This window comes from Mus caroli, unplaced genomic scaffold (assembly GCF_978045245.1).
Source record: "Mus caroli unplaced genomic scaffold, Mus_caroli_1 scaffold_6, whole genome shotgun sequence".
Lineage (NCBI taxonomy): Eukaryota > Metazoa > Chordata > Mammalia > Rodentia > Muridae > Mus > Mus caroli.
In genome coordinates this window covers 100,792,025-100,804,972 of record NW_028227261.1, presented here as the reverse complement: position 1 = coordinate 100,804,972, position 12,948 = coordinate 100,792,025, and the positions used below count along the sequence as shown (strand labels likewise).

The 12,948-nt window shown below is 46.0% G+C and overlaps 1 pseudogene; it reads left to right on the top strand.

The window, feature by feature from the left end:
• The first annotated feature begins 6,530 nt into the window (after nucleotides 1–6,530).
• Nucleotides 6,531–6,655, top strand: LOC115031011 (small nucleolar RNA SNORA17; annotated as a pseudogene).
• Nucleotides 6,656–12,948: the final 6,293 nt, after the last annotated feature.

Here is a 12,948-nt window from a genome sequence, read left to right as displayed (position 1 = left end):
AAGAGAAAGAGAGAAAGAGGAAATGGAGGGAAAGGAAAGAGAAGTAGAGAAAGAAAAGGGGGCCAGAAAGTGAAAAGAACAGACAGAGAGACAGGAAAGGGAGAGAAAGAGAAAGTGGAGATTAAAGGAAAGAAGTGGGGATGGGAGAGACAGAGGGATGGGGAGAAGAAGGAGAGGGAGAGAGGAAAAGATAAAGTGGAAAGGGAGAGCTGGAGGAGAGACCATTTAGCTGAGCTATGGAGCTGAGCTTGGCCTCTTGTGCACCTTCCCTCTCTGTCCCAAGAGACACAATTAATACAAGGGCTTCAATGCTAATTGCTTCTGTAGACATGAGCTGCCTGCAGGAGTTCATGCCTAGGCTGAGGGACAGAGACAAGGAAAGGTCTGCTTGGGAGGGGCTAGAGAGGCACTGGAATCAAGCTTTCACTTCATCGAAGAGCAGAAAGGACAGGGGCCATGAGTTAGCTGGTGCTGTAGCTGGTGGCTGTGGGTTTGCTTCCCTCCTTTCTTGAAACTTTAATACTTTCCAAGGCCCCTGCTTGGTTAAGAACTCTGGCCCTGTGAGCCAGCCCCTCCCCACCTGCTTCCACCCAGCTGCCCAGCCAGCCTTCTCCTTCTCGGTGGCACCCTTGTCCTTCCCCTACATCCAGAAGGAAGGTGTCCCAGGTGGCGGTAATGCATGTGCAGAAACTTCTGCATTTCCTGAGTCAGTGTACTCGGTCTCCTCCTGGGCTGTCCCCATTCCCTTACTGAGCAAGGAAAAGAAACAGAAGTACAGAAGTCACAGGTTTACAGGGGAGCCAGGATTTGGTCTCCACACCAGCATTTCCTCCTGGTTAAGTCAGAGTCCTTTGAGTCCTGGTCTCACTTAGACCCAGGGAGATTATAAGCCTGGCATGAAGTAACGGTTAAGTAACTACACAAATGCCAGCTGCTAACACTACCCTAAGACAACGGTATTAGATGCTATACAGAATTGTGTTTGCAGGCTAAGAAATATCCAGAAATCATTTTGCATGATGACATGCACCTTAATGGTTCCTTCTAACCTTTCCTGAAGATCAGAATCTTCAGGAAGAAGGTAGAACTCTTTCTTTGTAGAAAATACAGATTTCTGTCAGGCATGGTGGTGCATGCCTTTAATCCCAGCACTTAGAAGTCAGAAGCAGGCAGATCTCTGTGAGCTCAAGGCCAGTCTGATATACACAGTGAGTTCCAGGACAGCCAGGGCTATAGAGAGACCCTGTCTCAAAACAAAACAAAACAAAACAAAACAAAACAAAACAAAACAAAACAAAACAAAACAAAACCAAAACAGATTTTTAGGTTCCTTTTTAGAACCAGTGTTTTCCCCCTACTGGGGTGAGGGTAGTGAGAGTGGGATAAGCAGCTTGGAAGTGTTCCCTCTACATCCTGTCTGTAGGTCTAGGACGCTGGACTGTGTGATGCTTGTCAGGCTCAGGTGCTGGCCTCCAGAAGAAGAGGGAAGAATGGGTGAGGGTGGGAATAGAGGCATTCAGTTATTTACTGGGCGGGAGGCTGGAGCCTTTTGTCAAATGCTGGGCAACTTGGCTGTTGCTATTAGTCCTGGCAGTGAATCAGTCAGGAGCCTTCCCACGAGGCTGCCCTTCTCCTTGAAGATTAATGTCTGTCTTCAGCCAGAGCTGCCCGGGCAAGAGGAACTGAACTTGACAACAAGGAAGAACCTGGAATTAGTCACAGCAGCTGCCAGGGCCAAAGTGTGGGGAGGGGCAGAGTCCTTTGGGGGAGGTTGGACATCAGTGACAGTTTGCTCAGCACTCCTTGTCCCTGGTGAGTGCTGGGCCTGTCACTGCACAACTGTGGAATTCGTGGATGGCTATCCAGAGTAGAATCTCGAGGCAGGCTACTTACCTCTTCCTGAGCATGGTCCCTCTGCTATCAGAGCTGAGTTGGGTACTTAGACTCACCTATTCACATGTGCATGCTCTCTGTCTCTTTGTCTGTCTGTCTGTCCGTCCATCCACCTGTCTGTCCGTCTGTCCATCCTCTGTCTGTCTGACTCTCTGGAAACACGGCTTCACAATGTATCTTAGCCTCACTTTGAATTCACTTTATAGCCTAGGCTGGCTTCAAACTCACAGAAATCCTCCTGCTTCAACCTCCTAAGTGCTGGACTTATAGGCCTGTGCCACCAGGCCACAGTTTGAAAGGATGTCTGCTCTATTCAGGTCTGGCGGTTCCAACCCTTCTGTGGTATTCCCAGTCGTCTTTCGCTGTGTGTCTGAACAACTGGGTCTGTAGTGTGGTGGTACCACATGGTAGAAGAATCCAGATTATGGACACCAGTATAAAGAGCCTTGCAGACCTGCGTAGTGCTGTGACACCAGACGGGATCGCATCACTAAGGTTATTGAGTTGTTACTATGGTCAGTCATCCCTATAGACTGGCGATCCGGTGGTGATGTCCTTTGCCCAGCTCACGTTTGCTGTTCCTATAGCTGGGACAGGGCCTGGGTTTAAGTAGGTAGATTAGGTCACATGGAGTCATGAGCACTGGCTGTTAGAGTGGGGCTGGTGACCTCTGCTCTTGGAGGAAGTGACATTAATAATAAAAGCACAGGTTAGGAACCACAGGTCTTCAACCATCAATTTTATTAGCTGTGCATAAGGCTAGACCTTGGAGACACCCAGCCATCCCATCTGTAAAAGGGGCTTAGAACCTCCTGTTTGTTGAAGATTAAATGAGATTTTTTGACACAGCTTGGTTCTTACCTGTGACTGTTCCCAACTGTTTTCATAGATTATTTTGTGCAAGCAGGAAAACACAATTTTATTATGTTTTTGGCCTTTCTTATGGGCAGAAAATTTGGTGATTGCAGGGGTTTTTCAGGAGCAGGGAGACTAGACATTAGTCAGACCTCAGGGGCCACTCTGTTCCCTAGCCTGTTCTTCTCTGGGCCATTCTTCCTTTGTCACTTGCCACCTAGATCAGCTCATGCCTTTCCTCTGTGGGAAGTCCTTTTACCTAAAGACAGAATGAATCCAAGTCTCCAGTGCTAGGGAGAAGAACTTCCCTCCCTCTATTTCAGATAAGCCATTATCTGACATACATTCCTGAATGCCACCTAGTCCCTAGATACCACCTATTCCCTAGAAATCATCTAGCCACCAGATGCCATCTAGCTCTTAAATGCCACCTAACCCCTAGATGTCACTTAGCCACTAAATATCACTTTGCCACTAGATGTCACCTAGCCCCAGATGCCACCTATCCCCTAGATGCCATCGAGCCTCTAGATGCTACCTAGCCATTGCATGCCATAGCCCCTAGATGTGTCCTACCCCCTAGATGAGGTCATAAGCTCTCTTCAGAATTACCTGATATGCATCACCTGGGAGATTGTTCCGAGCCCAGATCTCTCAACACTGACAGTACTTTCTCATACCTCCAAAATGAATGAATAGTCAGTGGCTGGGGGCCTGGAATCCATCTTATGCTGATGTAGTCCCCAGGTAAGGATGAATTGTTCCCCATACACTGGCTTTTTATTTGCCATTGACAACAGCTGTCAGTTACAGCTCACATTCTACTTGCAGGAATTGTCTTAAGTGCTTGGCTGTTGGCTGTGACACAGGCACTATTATAGCCCCATAAAGAAGAGGATCAGAGGGGACAAACATGTGACTTCTGTAAGGACACACAGCTAGTGGGGTAGGGGCCCTGGGATTTGAACTCAGCTGCTTGACTCTAGCCCTGAAACTACTTGCTACAGTACTTCCTGGGTCACAGCCACAAAGCTAGGAAAGCCCACTGCCGGTCTATTGCTGGAGGATTCTGGCTATGTCCTCTGCTGCTGTAGTTTCAAGTGGCACTTTGTAGACAATGTGGAATGCTGGAGGCCAGGGGACCGAGGGCAATACCGAGAGTCTAGTTAGTGTGGTCAGGGGGCTGGGATATGGAGGAAGCTGCAGCTCCTTTTAGCCTCGCAGTCTGGGCATCTACCTTGATTTGTTGTTTTCAGATCCACAGGAACCTGCCTGTCAAGCTGACACTTGTTGAGCCTGCACCTTGCTGCCTCTTTGCAGCCCAAGGGGCTGGCTCCTGGCTCCTGGTTAGGTACATAGTCGTTTAACTGCATGTTTGAGGTTTAGATGGGTTCATGTTCCCTCATGAACTCTCTCTCTATAGCCTTTCTCTGGCACTCTCCTTAAGCCCTCATGCTCCCTTTGACTTACATTTTATGTCATTTAATTCATCATAGTAGCCCTGCTTACTCCGTTCCAGTTTGTTCCATCCCAGAAATTCCTTCCTTTGAGTGGCTGCCAATTAACGTGCTGGAAAGAGCCTGACACATAGAATCTCAAAAGCCAAGTAAGTGTCTATCCATACTGTCCATCCAGTCTCAAGGAAGAGAGGGCAGAAAGAATGCTCAAGCCCAACAACGTGGGATGGGCTATAAAATGCTGCCTTAGCCGCACATCATGGCTGCTACTAGTGAATCCACAGCAGCCTGCCAAGGGTCTGCATAAGACCGAACAGTAAACACTGAGTCATAGATGCGGGAAGGACTCTTAGGGTTCCACTCCACACAAGGGGAACCAAATGCATCAGTGAGCTGCTTGGAGTGAAGATGGCATTGTCTTCAGTGATGAGTTCCATGCTCCTGTGCACAGCTTCTCACTCATGCCAGGATATCTGCCCTGGTTAAGAGTGTTGGGCGTCAGAGCAAAAGCAAAGCCAAAGCAAGAAGAAAGGACTTCCGGTGGAGACTTGGGAGGATTGGTAGGTGTGAGAAGAGGGTAAGGATATAGAGGGGACTGGTAAAATAGCTCAGTGGGGCCAAGCCTCTCCCTGAGCGCTGTTCCCAGAACCTACATGGTGGGAGGAGAGAAGGGACCCTTACATACCGTTCTCTGACTTTCACATGTGCATGGTGTTGTGAGCATTCCTACATCGTAAATGGACGAATGAAGACACAAATGTTTACAAAAGAGAAGATGTAGAGGCGAGTGTGATCACTGGTAACACTTGCCTGGTAACCAGTAAGCCGATGTAAAAACCCCAAGTGTCCCTGATCATTCGCTTATTAGGTCAAACTTTAGTTTCCTTGTTTGTCAAGTGGGAAGGACTTGCCCAGGAGAGTGGTTAGGACTGAGAGAGACATATGCAAAGGGACACAGCATGATGAAAGGGCCTACTAGCTTCCCTGAGACTGCCCTTCAGGATTGTCTCTATCTGTAAGTTCCTCCCCTGATCTTGCCACACTCTCTCTCTGCCCCCTGGTAATTCTCTGTAACAGGAGTTTACTGTGACAGAATGGCTCTAGGCTCCTCCGGTCAGACAGGGCCTGATTTAAATCACCTGGCCAAAGTGACCCGGTGCATCTGTTTCTCTTTCGTACTCAAAGTGGGATTTCCCTAATGTCATTTAAGTATCGCCACCAGGGAGATAGACATATTCAGAGGAAGCTATAACCTGGGAGTTTTAAAAATTAGCTATAGTAGACTTGGGCATCGTGGCTCACATCTGTAATCCCACATCTAGGGAGGTTGAGGTAGAAGATTGTTATGAATTTGGAAGCCAACCTGGATGACAATACCGAGCTCCAGAAAACTGGGGCTACAGAATGAGGTCCTGTCTTATAAAAGCTAAGAAAAAAAAAAAAAGAACTTTAACTAGAGTAGCATATATATTCACAGAAGGAAATTGTCTAGTTATTGTTAGTTGTGTTGGCCAAATCACTGCTAGATTACCATTTGGGCCCCAAATTAGTCGCCTCACTGGGAGGTGGAATGTCTTTGCATTTGCAAGTCGGGTTTGAAGACTTATTTGAGCTGTGCTTGGTCCTAAGAATAATCTAGAGTGCATAAGGACGGGCTGTTTTCTTGCCCCTGTTTACAGAGGATGAATCAGTCCCTCAGAGATTCTTATGAGGCAACTTGGGAAAACATTGATTTCTGTGTCTCTCAGAAAATTTTTTTCCAGAGTTTTGTTAGGATTCTTATTTCTTTCTAAATAGTAACGGACTTAAAAGCCATCAGGCTGGGTCCATAGCTAATAACATATCCACATCGCACATCTGTGTTGTGCATGCGTGTGGCAATAAGAAAGTGTACATTGTGTTGATGTGAGTGTGTGGTGTGTGCATGTAGGTAGTATGCACGTGCACGTGTCTGTCTGTATCCGTACACTCTAAAAGTTAAGACACTGCCCATTGTAGGTCAGAATAACAAATTTAGGTTATTGAGTTATGAAGTTAACTCATCCTCTAGAGTCTTCCTGTTTATCCTTTACTTCTAAAAACAAAAAGGGAAGACGAACTCCCTTGCTTTTTCTCATTTCCCAGAAGGCTTCGCTCAAAGAAACAATTCCTTGTGTCTACAGAAGAAACTGTGACTATTAGAAGCTGGATTACCATTTCAATGGCTTCTGACATGGAGGGGTTTTCAAACCATTTCAGTAGGGCTGATTTGAAGATTCAGACTAAAAGTAGGCACTGTAGTGGGTGTCCCTCTACATGATCTCATTTAAATTCAGAGCAGTTTTCCCTGCCCCTAGAAGGGTTGCAGGTGTGGCTGCTATGTCACACGTGTGTCGGTAGGTGGCAGAGAGGCTATGTCACCACTCAGCATTCTGACCTGTGAACATCTGAATCATTAATATCTCCACACTCCCTCACAAAACAAGCCTGAGAAGACCACCAGCCCAGCGCCAGGCAGGCCCAGTCAGGAAGCTATTCTGAGACACTGGCCAGTCCAGCGCTGCCCAGATCCAAAGGGCTCCCAAGAGGTTGGAGACTAGAACAAACCTGCCCTGTGACCGTGGTCCCTGTCTGGAGTGAACTGGATTCAGATGATCCTTGCATGGGGCCCCAGGGGGAGGACCTGGGCAAAAAGTGAGCCTAAGATGACCACCAGTTTGGAGCCATGGAGCCCAGACACAAGCTAGCCTGAGATGACCATCAGTTGGGCACTGCAAAGACTTGGGTGGGGTTGGGGCAGACCGTGCCTGAGATGATCCCTGCCTAGTGCCGTAATTCACAAGTGGGGCATCGCACTCCTGAAACCACTCCTGAGATGACCTCAGACATTCAGAGACTCCAGGTACCACTAGGAGGAGCATGTAAGTGTTAGAGAAATGGAAGAGAAAGAGAAGCAGAAGGGTAAGTGCACAATGAAGAGAGGCAAAAATGGAGGCTTGAGGGTAGTGTGGAGTGGCCCGATGTGAGTAGCCAGTGATGCCTCCTGAGAGCATGGTGGAATCCTGGCCTGGGCTCCCATTGGGACCCATGTATGGGTCTGTGGCCCTAAAGCATTTCGGGGGTGTGTTACCACCAAGGTCAGGCAGTCATCCCTGGTCTAGGGCATGTCAATGTCTGAGGGCTGTGTAGAACTAGCCCTACTGCTTGCCTGGACATCCTGGAAAAGCCAGCCTTGGGGGTGTGAGAACAAGAGAGCTGAACGCCCCCCTAGCCAGCCGCAACACCAGGGAGAGCTGGCTCCTCACATTCTCCAGGAAGCACAGTAGAGCTGTCTCTGTTTTTGAGAGTTTTGGGTGAGCATGTCCTTTCAGAGTATCTGCCTGGCAGAGCTGGCCCTGACACCTATCTCCCATGCAGTGGCATGGATAAGGGAGGGATATTCTCTTCCCTCTTTCCCTTCACAGGGGGGAGACCTGGTCTTGAGAGTAAGAGAGCTGGCCCTGCCCCTCATCTGCTGCAGCACTCAAGAGAGTGGGCCCTGCCCCTTGCCTGGCTGCACAGTAGAGCTGATCTTGATGGTGTAGGCACAGATGATCTAGCCCTGAGGGCATGAGAGTGAGGTAGCTGGCTCTGCCCCTTGCTGATGGTGGCATTGGATGGGCCAGCTAGGGTAGGGCAGGAGATCTCGCCATGTTGGTGTGGGTGCATAGAGCTGTCTGGGCTGACCAGCTCACACTCCCCTCAGGCCCAGTTCCAAGTCTTTGAATTGGCTTATTTCAACATCTGGACTACTGGAGTGCATGAAGTGGCCAGTCACAGACCCCAAGCTATAGGATCTCCATGACACAGGACAACAACAGGGTATCTGAGAGAAGTCCCAGTGAGGTTCCAGTGTTGATAGAGTAGCAGAAGCCAGAGGCCTTGAGCCAGACTAATGACTCATTGCAGTGAACATTTGCAAGTAAAGGGGGTATGGACACACTGTGACACACTACAGCTTCCACAGTGAGATTTTTTTTTTTTTAATTTATTGTGGGGCATGGAGGTTGCAAGGGTGGAAGGCAGGTACAAGAGGAGTGGGAGGTGAGTGGGACTGGGGGGCATGATGTGGAATTCACAAAGAATCAATAACAAGTTTTTAAAAAGTAGTATTATGGGGGAATTGCTACCATGATTTTGTGGCCGTGCAAATAAAGGTTGTGAGAGCTTAGGGGTTGTGGAGAAATTCATGCCTGGGATGGTGCCGTGAAGTGCTGTGGCTTCTCTAAAATCCTTTACAAAATCCTTGATATCCCTGGAATGAAGCTTCTTAGAATCTCAAACATTGCCTTTGAGTGGACTCTTTATTATTTTATTATTTTTGAAATTAACAATTAACTTTTCGATTGTGAATTGTTAACACACAGGGACTCTTGTGGTGACATGGGAAGAAAATAAGCTTTTGTAGTGAGGCTAAAAAACCACTACCTAGGAGTCACGTGGCTTTGATTAAGACACAGAAAGCCCAGCCTCTAAAAGGTGAAGACAAGGGTGCCCGATTCACTCCTCAGGCACGAGCAGGTGGAGCAAGCGATTGAAGAGTCTACGTGTCAAGCTCACGGTTAGCACTTAATAGTTTAATTTTGTCTTCATTCTTATTTCTGGTCACCATTTGAATAGCCACCTATTATCACACATTTCTTCTCAGGCTTTCTGCTAACCTTTCCACAGCGATAACCTTTCTTAGCGGTAATATTTAAATATATACATGATGTGGGGCTAGCAGTAGAACATAGCAGGAGAACACGTGCCAGAAGGCTTGGGTCGAATCCCTAGCATCAAATACATCCATGTATAGGCAGTAAGTACTATTTATTGTTTTGCATATGCTTTACCTTTCAATTCTCAGCTCAGCATTATAAGGAGAGCATTATTACTAGCAGGTCTAGTTACAGAAGGGGCAGTATCTAAACCTATTAACAGCTCTGTGTAGAAGTGCAGAACAGAGACTTCTAACTGGGTTGGTGAACCAGAGGAGAATGGAAGAAATAAGTTGTAAGCTGAGTCTGAAAGCCTAAGCATTTGTCTAGCATGTATGAAGCCCAGGTTCAATGCCTAGTATGCATGTATGATGGGATGGGATGGAAAAAACTCTAATTCTATAAGGAACAAATCCCATAAGACTCTATATTCACACACACCGAGACCTTCCAAGAGCAAATATGTTCACGTGCCAGGCTTCTGGGTTGTTGGTGTGGCTCAGGTCTACAGTTTCTGAGCCTGACATTCTGATTTTTCATACTGGCCAGTTTTTATTTAGTACCTACTGCTACCTGATATTAAATCACACATTTAGATGTTTGCTTGTTATCTATTGTTCCCCAATAAAATGAAACAAAGCAAAACAAAACAAAACAAAACAAAACACCAGGGTGACAACACCGTGGAGTCTCTGTTTTGTTCCTGTTGAATCTCTTTAGGCTACTATTGGCAAGTGCAAAATAGATGCTCACAAGTAATTATGAATAAGTGAATGAATGATCAGCTGCCAATATTGTTTTGTGTGGAACACATACTGTGATACTTGGAATGTTTTTCTCTTAAGTATTTCATGCTTATACCCACCAAGTGCCCCACAGGCCCTGGGAATGGAGCAGGGAATTGGTATTATACATCTCACCCCTGTAAGAAGTTGTGAAGGCCACTGACTGAACTGGTTGTGCTTGCGTCCCAGTTCCTGCATATGACAGATATTTAGAGGTACTTGATAGGAGAATGGGTGGCTCAGCCTGAGAGGAATGCTGTCTTATAATGTGAAAAGGAGGAGATGGAATTATGTGGTTTTGATTCAACACTGCAAATAGAAGACCAGGCTTGTGAGCAGGCAGGGAGATACTTCTCTTTAGTGGTCACAAAGACAGGCTGTGGGTTGCCTTGGGCTTTCACCTAACTCTATATCCTTTGAGGACAGGCACGTGTCTGTTTTTAATCTCAGTGTCACTGGCACCTGCACATGACCTGGCTGAGAATTGTGGGAACTCAATCCATTCATGGGCTTAGGGAATGAATGGATTCCAATGAACAATTTCTGTAAAAGTGTCTACAACAAACTTCCTTGAGTGTTTTATCCACTGTGAAGTTCTGTGTTCACCACATTTTAAAGTCAGTGCAGGACAGTGATTGTCTTTAAAAGCTTACTTGAATCTTTCCTTTCCCCTTTGTGGGGTTTGCAAACCAAACATTCACATAGCTTTCCATTTCCCAGTGACCTGGCTAGTGTTAATGGCCACCCACGGTGGGTGATAGTACTTAAAGCTTTTGTTCTTTGGGTTTGAGTATTGGGCTGTCTGGTCAGTTTTCATGCATCCATACAAGTAGCCAGGAGAAGCACTAGCTTGCTGACTAAGATGATTTTTTCACTATGACTGAATTAAGAAACATGCGGGTGTCAGTGAAGGACAACTTTAGATCTCTGCCTGCGAGCATTCACAGAGAGAATAAACAGATTAAGGAAGACATCCTTTGCATGAGAGCAACACTATCCCATGAGTTAGGGTACTGTAATATCCAAAATAAGTTCAAGACCACCTAGCCCCTTCCCCTCTGAAGGGACTTTCAGAAACATAGCAGTCAAAATGACTAAGTCTACAGCTGCCAAAAAAAAAAGAACTGTTTTCAGAAAAATAACCATAACAAGATAGCAGTTCCTAGAGAAATCCTGAGGAAAAAAAAAACCCACAAACTGCCCTGACCTTGTCGATAGCTATGATGGTTAATAGCTGAGCCATAAGTTCAAAGTGTACTACTACTTTGTTGACCAAATCATAATAGCCCACCATGGGGGCAAGCAAAGTGAGTCACTAGGCTTGAGGTAGTTACTATACAAAGCAACCAATGCCTGAAAATGTTACTTGCTATACCAATTAGAATAAACCAGCTACCCTGTTGCCTAAATCTGCCCCTTACAAGGTATAAAAAGTGTGTTCTTTCTTTGTTCTGGGTCTCTCCTCTTGCCTGCATGCTGAGGAGGGTCCCCAACATTTTGGAATAATAAAGACCTCTTGTGGTTTGTAGCAATGGTGGTGCCTGTGATCTTTGTGAGTGAGGGTCTTTTGACAAACTCCAACAATACCAAGCTGATTAAAATGGGAAAAGGGTGCAAACCAGAAGCATATCAGCACCCATCTCTCTCTGCTGCCTGATTTGCCCAGATACGAGCAAGCTACTGTAGCTGTACAATTCTTCCTCTACCATGCCTTTTCCAGCAAGATAGGCTATATCCTCTTAAACCGAGAGTCAAGACAAATCTTTCCCCTTTGTGTTGCCTTAGCCAGGTAGGTGTGTTACCACTTTCTTCTCATTACACTTTTGGGTAGAAATACAGTATATGGAACTTGCAGGCTTTAGAGTCACCTGCCTGGGTTCAAATCCCAGCTGCAGCACTTACTAGCCATATGATCTTGGTTCAGTTGCTAAATTTTGTGCTTTGTTATTCTCACCAGCAAAATGACTGTAATAATCATATGCATTATTAGTATGTATATTTGTGTGCCACCCATGAAACAGTATCTGTAATATGGACACTGAATAAATGTTAATTATTTGGCCAAGTATCTATCAGTTATGTACAAACAAACACATTTTCCTGGTATTTATTAAGGTGTAGGCACCTCATTACTGTATACTGTTGGGTATACAGTAAGGAATAAGACATAATTACTCCCTTCAATTTGCTTGCAATTTTAGAAAAAATAAGAAAGTGTGCAGTTATTGTATAGTGGTTGAGTTTGGGAAGATGGGAGTTGAAGATGCCTCGGAAGCCAACATCAATCAAAGCTCTTAATATTGTTGGCAGAATTAAATTGGGCCAGAGAACAAAATTCCAGCTGATTCTAGAAGGATATCCTGACATTGAACACTGGGAGCATTAGGGTGTGGAGATCAAAGGCATTCCAGAGAAAGGACTAGTCTGGGCAAATGATATTTGGAGGCTAAAGGGAGGTCTAGATCGTAGGGGCAGAGACCATAGTTCAGTCTGGCTCAAGTTTGACTTATGACACAGGTATGATCAGAGGTGTAGATAGAGAATCAGAGGCTGGATCAAACAGTATCCTGAAGGTCAGTGTTTTCCAGAATTTAATGTATTGATAATTGTCTTAGGGTTTCTATTGCTCTGAGAAAATGCCTTGACCATAAACAAGTTGGGGAAGCGGACTTACTTCATTTTCCAACTCTTAGGTCACACTACATCACTTAGGCAAGTCAGAGCAGGACCTCAAGGTTGGAACCTATAGTCAGGAACCAGAGGAGAAGCTATGGAGGGGTGCTGCTTACTGACCTACTCCTCATGGCTTGCCCAGCTTGCTTTCTTATTGCACCCAAACCAGCCCACAGTGAGCTGGACCATTCTACATCAATCATTAATCAAGAAAATGCCCCACAGGCTTGCCACCAGGCTACTCTGGGGAGGGCATTTTCTCAATTGAGGTTCCCTTTCCCCAAATACCTCCCAGCTTGTGTCAAGTTGACCTTTAGTTTTAACTAGCCAGCACAACAGTCCATCTTGAGCCATCAATAAGGTGCAGACTATGAGAGTCTTTTCAGCCATCATGTCTCCAAGTTTCGCTGCTGTTGATAGGGAATATCTTCAAAGCATGAGGATAAGATGTCATAGAGCACCGGAAGCTGTCAGAAAGAAAAGAGAAAAAATAAGCAGGAGAAATCTAAAGGATACCTCTTCTTCCCTCAGGCTTTCCCTTTCCCTGAGTGATCTGGGACATTACAG